The sequence below is a fragment of the Convolutriloba macropyga genome, chromosome 8 (assembly GCF_964194025.1).
Source record: "Convolutriloba macropyga chromosome 8, txConMacr16.3, whole genome shotgun sequence".
NCBI classification, from domain to species: domain Eukaryota; kingdom Metazoa; phylum Xenacoelomorpha; order Acoela; family Convolutidae; genus Convolutriloba; species Convolutriloba macropyga.
This window is the reverse complement of record NC_134475.1, coordinates 21,948,946-21,962,559: the sequence shown is the minus strand read 5'-3', so window position 1 is coordinate 21,962,559 and position 13,614 is coordinate 21,948,946.

The window sequence follows — 13,614 nt, the reverse complement described above, 5'->3', positions numbered from 1 at the left end:
TATTATTGTTATCAAAATTATTAACATTTTTGTTATCAAATCCAAAAGTATTATAGCTCTCTAATCGTAAAAGCTTTTGAATTATAAGAAAGATGTTACTCCAATTTTTTTTAGTTTCTTCTGAATACTATTACAGTGGGGATTAATGCATATTGAAAAAAAATTCAGTCTTCACCAATCAAGAATTTTTTTCAGCTTGTGCATTTTTGTGTAAAGATTTTCAGCCATCACCCGAGCGAGATAACCTGCTCCTTAAGGTTGCAGCAGTCCGTAAGTGCTGCTAGCCCGAAGTCTCAACCCTTACGTATGATGTGCTTTTTCCCGTTCCATCCACAGATCTTTGTTTTTTGGTAAAAAACTGTAAAAAGGAAGTGAAAATTGTCGCCCAAAAGATTATTTTGTTCTTATGGCGTCTTTTTTGCCGCAAACTAAACTTATTCTTTCTATATAAATAGGTACATAACAATTTAAGTGCTTCCCCGGAAAAACTTCACCAAAACTGTGCAAAAAATAACGGAAAATTTTCATGAAACCACAATATACATGAAAAAGGAGTTTTTGATCGCCAATCTTAATGGATTACTTGGAAGAAGCTTCTTGAATTTTGTCTTTCAACTAACCTCTTGAGTTAATTTTGTCATGGAAGAAAATAAAAACTTTTGATACATCAAGTTCGTATCTCAAGAACAAGAAATGGCAGGAAAAATTTTCGAAATCAAAAGTAATAAAGAGTTTTATGATTTTCTGATCATCAATCTTATTTATCCCAAAATAATTTGTTTTATCAAAACTATTAAAGTTTTTGTTATCAAATCCAAAAGTATTACGTTTCTCTGATCGTAAAAGCTGTTGTATTATAAGAAAGAAGTTAATCTAATCTTTTGAGTTTCTTCTGAATACTTTTACAGTGGGGATTAATGCATATTGAAAAAGTGAAATTTCAAAAAAAAAATTCAATTGTAAAATCCGCAAATTCTAAAAAAGTTGAAATATTTGATTACAAAGAGAGAAACTAAGCTGATTAGCCACCAGTTCGTTGTTCTCCGAATCTCCATCATTCTGTTCAAGTCAACTGTTAATTCACCCTGAACGAGTTATTGAGCACTTTTGTCAGAACATCAAAGTTGAGCAAAAGTCTCCATGCTCCAAAACATCGGCAACCATTGCTTGAAAATCTCAATTTTAACGTAACAATTTGAACAAACAGGGGCAACACTTTAAAAGATAAACAAAATACACAGAGTTTCAGACACTGTTATGTTTTACCTGATGTAGATTTTCAAAAAATTTTTGCCGCGTTATCGTTGGCAAACATTGCAGAGAATCAGTTTGTGCATGAATTTTTTGCGGAATCACCATCGAAGAAAGTCATGCCTCTCATTGAAGTAGAGAATTGTCAACAAGGCAATTTTTTCTGCCTCAATTCTGAATAACCCCACAACACAACAAAACCGACCACACGTAGCTTTAACAAGCAGTAATGTCAAGAAAATTCATATGCTAATGTTGCAAACTTCGCTCAACAGCAAAATAAGAGCGAAAGTGCCTTTAGAAAAAAATGGTTAAAATTTTGATGATAATGACTAAGAGCCCTCCAGAGGAGGCAAATTAAAAGGACGCACAACAACTCAAACTGCCGACGTTAAACAATTACCCACAGCAAGAGATCCGTTCGGCCATAAATACTTCCGTTCTCTGTCTTCGCAAAGAAGAATATTTTCGATCTCTACGCTACAACTCACCTGGGAAATGAATTTAACTTTCAGGTGGGCCCGGTCTCGGATAATATAAAAATTTTACACGAAGCCCAATCATAATCAACAACACTTCAAACGTATTTGTCAATAGGAACACGCCCTCATCACAGATCCCTCGAACAATAACGGTACGGCTTTGCAATCACTTAGACCAAAATTTCAAGTTATCAGTACCATATAGCCGCTTAGCATTGAACGTAATCCGAGCCAACAGGTGACAACTGAATTACGCATGCAATGCGGTTCATGAAAGTCGGCATGTATTTTAACTGACAAGATCGAAGTTGAAAAGATCGAAGCACTCTTTGGTGCCAATGCTTTTGGTTTCGCCCAACTTGCAAAAGTAATCCCGGGGTACTATTATGCGACCTTTTGGAGCTAAAACGAACCGTAGCTAAACCGTAGCTAAACAGTATAAACAAACATTTTTCTAAGTGATCTCACGCTCTATTAACAGTATCAACTAAACTTCTGCCAGATTTTGAAAAATTCAGTCAGACCCTGGAAAAAACAGGACGTCCCCTTGAAGTAGTTTGGTGCTTGCAGCATCATGCCGTGCAAAATCCCGTTTAACCAGACAAATTTTTGCAAAAATCCGACGCAGCATCCAAAACCCATAGGCGGATATTGGAATCGTTTAATTTGTCCTGATGTGACCTGCTGCACAACTTGATAGTATTACTAATTAGATTCCTTGAAAAAGTTTTCGCTGTTCTTGCCGATACTGAGTGAATGTTTACGCAAGTTACAATTTGGAAAATCAATTTGAGTTATGTTTGATGTTGAAAACGGATCAAGGTACAATAGTTCCAACTCACTGGGTTAATTGTTTTCACAACCAACTGATCTGATCAACATTGTGCGCAATTTTTGTTTTGAACAGAAGCATAAAAATATTGAGGCAGTAGCCGCAATCAGAAGATTATTAAACGCCTAATTACATCCATTTTCTTTTGAAATTTTTGAAAACTCAAATTTAATTGCATGAGTCATTTGAAAGGTCAACTGAGAGCAAGCTGGTGGTTCCCTCAAGACCAAATTCCTTTTGAACCAATAAGAAGAAATCAATATTATAACTCTGCAACACATGAATAACATTCCTTAGCCATTAAAGTGGAATTTTCAGAAAAGTAAATCCATTGAGAAAAACGATTCAAAGTTATTCTTCAACAAACATGGAACCTAATTTTGAAAATGGAATGATCCTCTGCATATTAAAGTTCTGTAACTTACACCAAAACTGTAAACAGCTACCATCTTGTGCCAGCACAGAAATTCCCGGACAATTCGCAGAAACTACCAGACAGCAGATAACATAGTTACTACAGATCAACAGCTACATGTATTCTTCGGTGAAACATACATTTCAAGACGCTAATGCTTCAACTTGGAAAATTTAGACAAGAACAGCAGTGAAGCCCAACTATTATCTGTGATAAGGAAGTGAGGAAGTGTAAAAGTGCACGAGTGAAAAAATTAGGCGTTCCCAAGTTCAAATTGGAAGACTCTGTCACGGGCGTCAGACTCTTGAATTTTTTTAAAAACAGTTCTCAATTGAAGTCAGCAATTTTTTTATTTTTAGTTAATTTGTTCTTGACCAGAGTTCCTCTCAGAATCTTGCTCTCATCTTTGTTAGCAACCGTATTGCGCAATAAAAATATAACATCTATACTGAGTACGAAACACCAGCCTCAATTCTGTCGATCACGGTAGTTTGGAACCAAGAGACATTTGGCAGAAAGGCTGTAAGGCGTTGAAGTTTTCTAAGATAAGCATTATTAGAAAACCCAGGATCTTTTTCAGTTGTTTCGCCGCAACAAGATTAACCACAAAGCCGCAGACGCCATTAATTGAGTTAAAAGTGTTTCGATCGCTGACAAAAAATTCTCCCAATGCAAGCTACTGTATGTAACTTAGCCTATAGAATAGAAGGACAACGTTTCAAGCAATATCGATATATATGAAAAGACAAGGAGTTATCAGAGGAACTTTTAACCGAAATTGTCTTAACGAAACAGTTTTAAGTCAAAAATTCCAGAAACGCTGAAGCTTCGTCCCAAGTTGTTCTCAAGATGCCGATGTGTTTTTCATGAGCTTATATTGGATCAAAAAAGATTATTACGTGCTTATAGAAGGTTAGCATTTGCATCAACTGCTCTCGCTTTGGCAGTTTGCCAAGCCTATGCACGCATTTTTAATTGTACACAGAGCAGCCAGTTTTTTCTGCGTCACCGTTTTGAAAAGCAGCAAATAGATAAAATCGATACCTCAATTCGACCGTTTTAGGGCTGCCCTTCCCAAGCTGAAAACAAGCACTTTGCTTCAGCCAATTGCATAATCGGTCAGTTTACATCAAGAAGAAAGAGATAACCTCCGGAAAATCTACGACAGTATCTTCAACTGGCTTATGATGCAAGCAGTCCACTTGCAAATTTGCACAAATTTACATGCTTATTTTGCTTTCGAATGTTTTTCGCCGTTTCACTTTACTCGGATGTCAATCAGTAGATCTGCAGAGGGGCAACGGTAAAACGTTCGTCAGTACCTCAGACGAGCTAAAAACAGTTTGATGGATCTTGACAGAAGCATAATACAAAAAAACTTAGAACGCAGAAAAAAACCGCACTCAACTCAATCACTTTGCCCACAAAAAAAAATGGGTGAGGTCGAGGGCACGAAGAAATCCAGACCACTGATTAATGAACGCGTCAGATGATCCGGAGAACGAAGAACCGTTAACACCCAGTTTCAGTTTTTTGTTTCAACGCACCTGCAGCATGTTGCCACTAGGATACTTCCATTCGATCAAGTCAAACAAAATGAAATCTTGCAAAGATTTTTGACAATTCATCAGCAATATTTGTTTCAAGAAATATGTGTCTAAGTTTTCCAAACTACAAATATGTAGGGAAAGAAGCGATAAGCGGCTTAATTTTGAGGACAGATTCTAATAGGACGGATGTGGCACGGATTCTAAAGGACAATTATCCGCATGGCATTCAGCATAGGAGGAACTGAGGCAATATTCTGTGGACGAGAGGATAACAACCAATAAGCTCAGGTGAAATTGGTTTACGCAACTTTCGTCCGCCCCATTTCCGTCTCGCACGAGTTTCTTTTGCTCAGTCTTTTCTTTAGCGCTTTTAACTTTTTTGCGCGCAATAGTGGGGAAAAGGGGCTATCCGGCCACCAGCCACCTTTTTCCTCTCGGGTTCGCACTTCGCGCGAACACTCGACTCAAAAGGAATTTTGGTGCCCTATAGCCCCTTTTCCCCACGACTCTTAATTACCACCAGCTATATACATATTAATGAGAAAAAACACACACGCATTGCTCATTTTTATGATGTAGAGTTAAGCTGGTAATTAAAATACGGATAGTCAGGATTCTACCCCCACTAATTCCATTGAACGTATCCCACCAGCGAAGCTTGGTAGCTACCTTATACTCATTACTCTAATCACCTCGCAGTTGCACTGATATATATTTCATTTCATATATACTCTATTCCCTTCATCTGCGAATCCCATTCAATGACATACATTTCAAAACAAACATTTCTTGTCTCAATTAGTGCAATCCACTAGTATCGTGTTAAGCTGGTAATTGTCAGGCAGATAAGTTGGCTTCTATCCTCATTGATTTCAGTGGACGTATCCCAGATATAGTGTAACTAGTGAGATCGTGTAAAAAGCACGTAAAACCGCTTTGCGAAAGAATTTGAACTAAAAAACCAGCGTAACTTTATTTGTGCTTATTTTATATTTACAAAGCAAATCTAAGCAATTGGAATACCCGCGGAACGGCTGGCTGGAGATTCACCCACAGAGTGGCTGGCCAGAGGCCCACCCACGGAATGGCTGACCAGAGGCCCACCAAAGGCAGAGCCCCCTTCAAATTTCAATATTATCTTTATGATCTCTGAATTGATTTCTAGAATGACCAAATTTATATATAAAGATAAATACACAATCTACGTTATGCATTTTTAAATCTAAGCAAAGAAATTTGTTTATAAATTTTGTACATATTATAAGTTATATATAAATTAGGATTATTGGATTGTTTCTCTAAATGTCTAATAAAATTTTTCTCTTTGACAATAACCTCACATTTATAACAACAATATTCTAATCTTTTACAACTATTACAGCATTCTTTCCAAGGTCTAGTTTTGCAGTTATCACATCACAATTTTTTAGTTTTGAAAAATTATAAATTTTCCCTAATAAAATACACCATGTCTCGCTCAACTTGCGACGTCTGTGATTTAGTCTTTGAATCGATGAAAATTTTTTAAAAACATCAATCATACCATCCCAAACATAAGGAGCTATTAGAAAAAACGTTTGATTCTGATTCTGATGATGGCTTAATCAATGTTAGACATATAACTAAAACTGATGCTAAAACTCAAACTAAAACCAAAACTGACACCTAGCCCAAAGCTGAAGTACCATGCTGGATCTGAGGTAAAAAGTTTTGAAATAATATTTGTCTACAAACTCACATAAACAAACACTGGAGTGAGACCATAGCCATTAACAATGATTATGATAATAAATCGGTCTTTAATCAACGAAAGCTATATACTACATCTAATAAAAATTTTATCGAAAAATATTATTGAACCATTAGAATATATATTAGATGAATTCAAACTATAAAGTTACTATTAATTGTTTATGTAGGAAGAGAAAGTCAGAAGGAGAAAAGAATGCTCATGTAAACTTTACAACAGAAGAGTATATGGCTAAAGATCAGCGACTAGATCTTAATCAAAGGCTTGATTATTCTGGAGAAAGATATGAAGGTTATGGTTATGACTATGAGTTTAATGGTATACCTGATATACAAATGAATATACAATCACTAGGATCGTTTACCAAGAATATACCACCAATGACTAAAACATCACTAGGATCTTTTACTGAACTACCACCCGATTTACGAGAAAAAACAAAAACAATTTTAAATATTAGAAGTAATAAATATAATTGTTTTCGTCTATGTGTTACAGCTGCGTTTTATTTTGTAACTGAACATGCAACTAGGGAAAATAAATATATTATTAGTCAGGTTGAAGACTGGGATCTAATGAATATAACAGAACAAATACAGAATAAATTAATATTAATGTATGGTTTTATAGACCTATACATGATAGTGCAAAAATGGAACGAGTAAAGAAAGTCCCAAACTTTGCCAAAGGTCGTAAGAATGTAAAAATACCAATCCGGGATGAACACTGTGCTTCATTTAGGAACCTATCAGTATTATTAGATAGAGCTAAGACTAAACACACAACGTTTTGCTTTTGCAATAATTTTACCTATTGAATCAACTCTCAACATATATAGGAAACTCATGAATGCTGCATACAAATCAAACCAAATATTAAGTGTCCTAATTTAAAGCAAATCAAATTCCAGAACCATCACCAACAACAAGAAATGAAGAAAGCGATTAGCGATTCTGAATGTTATATGAAAGGTGTTAGTGAAAAGATTGGTGATAATACATGAAAATATTTGAACATGTACCTATTGCTATTGGCTTCAATTTTGAATAAATGAAAATGCTAATGTGGCTCAGATTGTATTAAAGAATATTAAAGATCTATTGGAAAGAGAAACAAAAGTTGCTGTTAGGCTATTCAAAACAATGATATTTACAGAAAAATATAAACTAAAGCATGATGCTAACGATAGATATTATATATGTAGTAAATCATTTGAAAATAAATTTTGAGATCATTGCCATGAAACAGGCAAATATATAGTGGTCCTTGCATGTAATATTTGTAATATAAACTATAGACATTAAATTTTTATTCCTATTATATTTCATAACGGTAAAGGTTATGGCATCAATCTATTATTTAATGAGCTTTTTTTATAGAATGGTGGTAAGAGAAGAGTAGATGTATTACTTAGTACTACTGACAATGCCGGAATGTTTAGATTAGGTATGTTAAAATTTATAGATAGTTACAGTTTTATGACAATGTCTTTTGATATGATAGCTAATGTCTATAGTAAAAAAAATTAAAATATTATATCGTTATGGATACTTTAAAGGTGAAAATAGTTATAATAATATCTTAAGTAATATATCAATAGAAGACTAGAGAGCATCACTAACACACGAGTTAACACTCGAAGATGAAGTTGATGAGTTTAATAGAAGTAAAAGTAAGAAAAAATGTAAAGAATTAACAATAGAGTATATTGAGAATGATGTTAGAAATTTAGAACACTGTTTCATTCTATTTGTTAAGTTAAAAATAAACACATATAAACTCTATCCTCTACAGTATATTAGTCTGCCAGACTACTGCTATGATTGTTTCCTAAAACAAAGTAAAGTTGAATTAGATACAATAAAAGATGAACAGATGCTAAAAGATTTAATTACTGCTAAACGAGCTAGTATATGTGGTGTTATGGGTAATAGAAAAACGAATTAAAATGAGGGTATAAGTTTAGTGTTTATTGATAGTAATAATTTATGTGAATATGCTTTAATGCAAAAGTTAGCAAATAAAGACTACTGTAGCTTCACTGACATAACTTTAGACGAAGTGTTAGACACTGATGGTGATAGTGCTTATAGTTATTGGGTTATCTGGGATTCAGAATACACAAATTAATAGCTTCCAATTTTTACCTATTAGAAGAGAAGTAGAGAATTATGCTTTAAGTTATAAACAAAGGCCTCCATATACTTCAGAAAGTGAGAAACTAATAATAGATCAGAATAATATATAGGAATATCCAATACGTTATATAATGTTAAAGTTTGTTGCTAATATGGACACAAAGGTTAATAAAATTCACAGAATATTTACATTCAAACAAAACTGTATTATTGGAGACCATAGTGAACTTAATAGTGAGATGAGAGCTTAAGCTCAAACTGAGCCCAAGAAAGACATAGTTAAATTAATGAATAAATCTCTATTTGGTAAAAGTTGTGAAAATCCATAAAAACATTTAGAAGCTAAGATTCTTAAAGATGATTATGAAAAACTTAAAGCTGTTAGTATGCCAAGATCCAAAGATGTAATTAGATATGATAATTATACTGAAATGAAATTTATTAGGAAGGAGATACAAAATGATAAACCAATAATTTTAGGCTCAACTGTATTAGAACTCAACGAACTCCACTTGTTTGAATCCTTTATAACGCATTACAACCATTACTTAAAGATCTAATGCTACACTGTATGGATACTGATAGTTATGTATTAATTATCGTGAAGGTAATGTTAGTGAGGAGCATCAAATCAATCTAGATATACCTATTAAAACTAAGATACCAGGTAAATTTAGAAATGAATTTAGAAGTAAAGATATGGAAGAATTCATAGTATTAAAACCAAAGACTTAGCTTTCAGAACTGTAGGTTTAAGAACTTTGCAGCAAAAGAGAGAGAGGAAAAAACGAGAACAATGGTAAACACAAAGACTAAAATAATGCATTAATGAATAATAAAGAAGGAAGTGTAGGCGAATGTAAAATACAAAAGTAGAAGGCAAAAGGACAACAATTAAAACTTGTAAGAGAATTCTAAGTGACTTGGATGAAAAAAACATTTCATGTAATTAATATAAAAAATTATCTTTACGATCAGAATCTTTATCTATTTGGAAAAATCTAGTAAATAAGTTAATACTACAGCTCTAGATCAGAGCAGGAAAACAACAAAAATCAAATTTTTAACAATATTCTAGAGCTAACTATAATTTAAGATAGAAAGCTAATTCAGGCTATAATTAAAATATATATATATATATATATATATATATATATAATTATATATATATATATATATATATATGTATATATATATATATATTTATATATGTATATATATTTATATATATATATATATATATATATATGTACAAACATATATAATGATTTAATGATCTAATGTATCACCAGGTATTGTAGGTAATACATTATATATTATTATCCCAGCTTTTGTTACTTCCATAGGGTTTTTGTCAGACAAACTAGTTTTCCTAAGCGTACCAACATTAGCAGGTATATTTTTATTGTATTCTATAAACTCTAATACATACTCTGGCTTATCTACATACTTAGAATATGTCGAAATTTTTTTATTTTGTATGTTTTGGATTCTTAAGATGATTAACAAATTCACCTATAGTATACTGTTTTCTACAAGCCATTGTTTTTTTAATCTGCACCGTTTTATAATCAAAAACTATAATAATTGTGAGAAAAAGAATTATGAAATTTGAATTAATCCTTAATTAAAAATAGAGATTAATGTTCATCTATGTCCATAGACAAAGATTCAGACAGACTTTAGATAGATTTAGAAAACAAAGAGAAGTATAATTTCTCCTTATAAAATGGGGTTGATATTGGGCGCTTAAGATTATTATTGTATTTATTGTCTTAATAGCGTATTGGAATTATGATCAATAAGTTGATCAAAGGAAGAGATTTGGGGATATAAGAACACTATACCAGAACCATATGAAAAAAATACACATAACTTTATTGTTTATGGTCCATCTTATTCGAGTAAAACAACATTTATAAAAGATTTCTGTATCCTATATGAAACAGTTGATGTCTTTTGCGTTGGTATCGAAGAATGGAACGAATGTAATGTATGTGGTAGCAACGACCTAAATATATTAGATGGTTTAAGTAGCTTTGCCAATAGTCCTATTATATTTGATTACTTGGGTGAAAACAGTAGATTATTATTTCTAGATTTATTATACTCAAAGGATAGACATCATAATACTAATATAATATGTGTATAACATGAAATAACAGATCTGAAAACTAAACCAAGAGATATTTCGGCTATGGTTTACATTACCTTGAATAGTTCTCAACAGTTTTTCGAAAGAACAGACAGATCAGTATTGAAATAGATATTAGTAGTGAATATCTAGAACATGAACTAATGATGCAAAATTATTAGTTCCCTGATAATGTAATTGAAAGAAGTATAAAGTGTTTACAGCAAAAATATAGCGGTTATCATTTTAAGGCTTGATGTCAACTTGATGCTAAAGGAATCAGTGTGCCCAGACACAACTATACAGATCATAGTGATTTTGATGATTATAATAGTAAAGATAAAGATGAAGATAAAGATAAAGATATAATAAAAAAGTTAAAGAATGATATAATAAAAGAGTTTAAGAAAGATATTGTAAATGATATAAAAACAAAACTAATTGATGATATTATGAAAATATCCACCAAAAAAAATAATAACTGATGAAACTATAAAACATAAACAATGTGGTAGATGTAAGACTACTACTAACAGTTTTTATAAAAACACATCAATAGGTAGGAAAAGTTAAGTTAAAGAAACTAAAACATGCATGTAAAGTAAATAAAAGTTATTCAGAATTTTATAACAAAGGACATACTTGTATAGCTTGTTTAAAACAAAAATTAAAACGTGATGGTTGTAACATAACAATTTGTAGAAATGCAATATCTGGACATATGAAATCATTTTGCAAGCCACAAAAATAAAAATTGCAATGATAAACATAACGTATGAAAGCATAGTAAGCTTGATTTGAAAGGTGGGGGCAAAACAAAAAGCATGAAAACACGAATTGTAGTGTATAAATGATACTATAGGGTAATTATGGTATTGTTTTGTTTTTTTAATGGTATTATGGAATAATTAGTGTTTTGTAGTGTCTTGTTAGGAGATTTTAGTTTATTGTTAAGATATTGTAGTGCTTTGTTAGGGTATTGTAGTGTACATAGAATGTTATATAGTTTTTGTCATTCTCGACTAGTTTATAGCACTTTTTATTTATCATTATGAATATTAACTTCTTTATCTTTACTATTATCATCATTAATATCACTGTAATCTATATAGCTATGTTTTGGCCCATTGATTTCTTTAGTATCAAGTGTTCATCTGTCTTTAAAATGATAATCGCTTTATAGCTGTTGTAAACATTTTGTACATCGCTCATTTAAATTTACATTGAATTTATCATAGCGCATCATTGGTGCAGACTCTGGATAGCCACTACTAAATTCTATTTCAATATTGCACTCTCTAAGTATAATCATTCTCATTGGATAAATTGTTATCAAACTTCTCGGGCTATTCTATAGTATTATATAAGATTATAATTAGTATATCTGGTATATTAAACTCCTTCTTATCAATACCATAACCAATTGTTAAATTTTACCATTATTTACCCTATTTTTAGCCTTCTTAATATCCTTTAAATCTAAACCTCTAAATTGAGTCTTTTTAATATCATTAGCATTACCAAATTTACGATAACAACCATATAATATACCCATTAAACTTAACATACCAATTATAGCAATATGCTCAATAGATTTCATTACAAATTTTTTTCAAATTCTTGTATGAGTTATAAAACTAAATGGTACAGATAATCCCTTAAATTCCAAATATTCATCAAGACAAAACAATAACTCATTTTGTTTTTTTTCTGCTGGATCTTTCATTCTATCTACTAAATAACTACTTCATATATTAAACTCAATTTCTTTAAAGCTGGTTTCTTCAATCTATTTCTCAATGACAACTGCATTAACTCTTGAGTTATATACAACATTTTTATCTGTTTTTATATTAGTCATTAAAACGATCGTGTTTTAATACAACATACTGATGATATTTAAATATATATATATATATATATATATATATATATATAAATATGTATATATATATATATATATATATATATATATATATATATATATATATAGAGAGAGAGAGAGAGAGAGAGAGAGAGAGATTAGAGTCTATTTACTTTTCTTGTACTTTTCCAAAAAATTGTTGAGAAAAATTTAAAGTAATGTAAACCGTAGGCGCATTCTCTCTTGGTTTAGTAATTAGATCTGTTAGTGTATGACCTACACGTATTATATTCATTTCATAAAGGGTAGGTTTCGAATATAACGAAGCTATGACTGGTAACCTAAAGTTTTCATCCATGTCATCAAATATAATAAGACTATTGGCAAAGCTACTTACAACATGTAATATAATTAGATTTAGATCTTCACAACATTATACATTACATCCATTCCATTCTTCGTTATCAACACAAAACGCATTAACTGTTTCATATACGTTACAAAAATCTTTTTATATATGTTGTTTTACCTGATTTAGATGGAACTTAATTAATAAAGTTGTGTTTAGTCATATCATACGCTTTTGGTGTAATAGTTTTTATCATCCAAATCTCCTTCTTTGGTCAAAGCATGGATTAATAATTCAATATGCTAATAATACAATAAATACAATAATAATCTGAAACGATAATATCAATCCCATTTTATAAAAGTAAGTTATATTTCTCTACGTTTTCTCTAAATCTATCTTTGGTCCGTATAAATCTATGTCTGTGGAGATAGATGTTTACTAATCTATTTCTATAAAAAGATATAAGGATTAATCTCTATCTATAAAAAGAGATTTTTTTATATCTCACAGTTATTCCATTTATTGTTTACGAAAAATCATTAAAAAAAGAATTTAAAAAGATGTTTGGCTAGGAAAAAGCAGTGTTTTACTATTGGTGAACTAACTAATCATGTTAGGAAACCCAAACATTATAATTTCAACATATTCTATGTATGTAGATAAGCCAAAGATTGTATTAGAGTTTATAGACTATAATAAAAATATAATTGCCAATGTTGAGACGCTTATGGAAACTGTTTTGGCTGGCAAAGACCATATGGAAGTAACAAATGCTGAGACAATAATATATAATGTCATACGTGCAATAGCTGGCGATAAATTAGATCATTAATTCATTAAGTCATT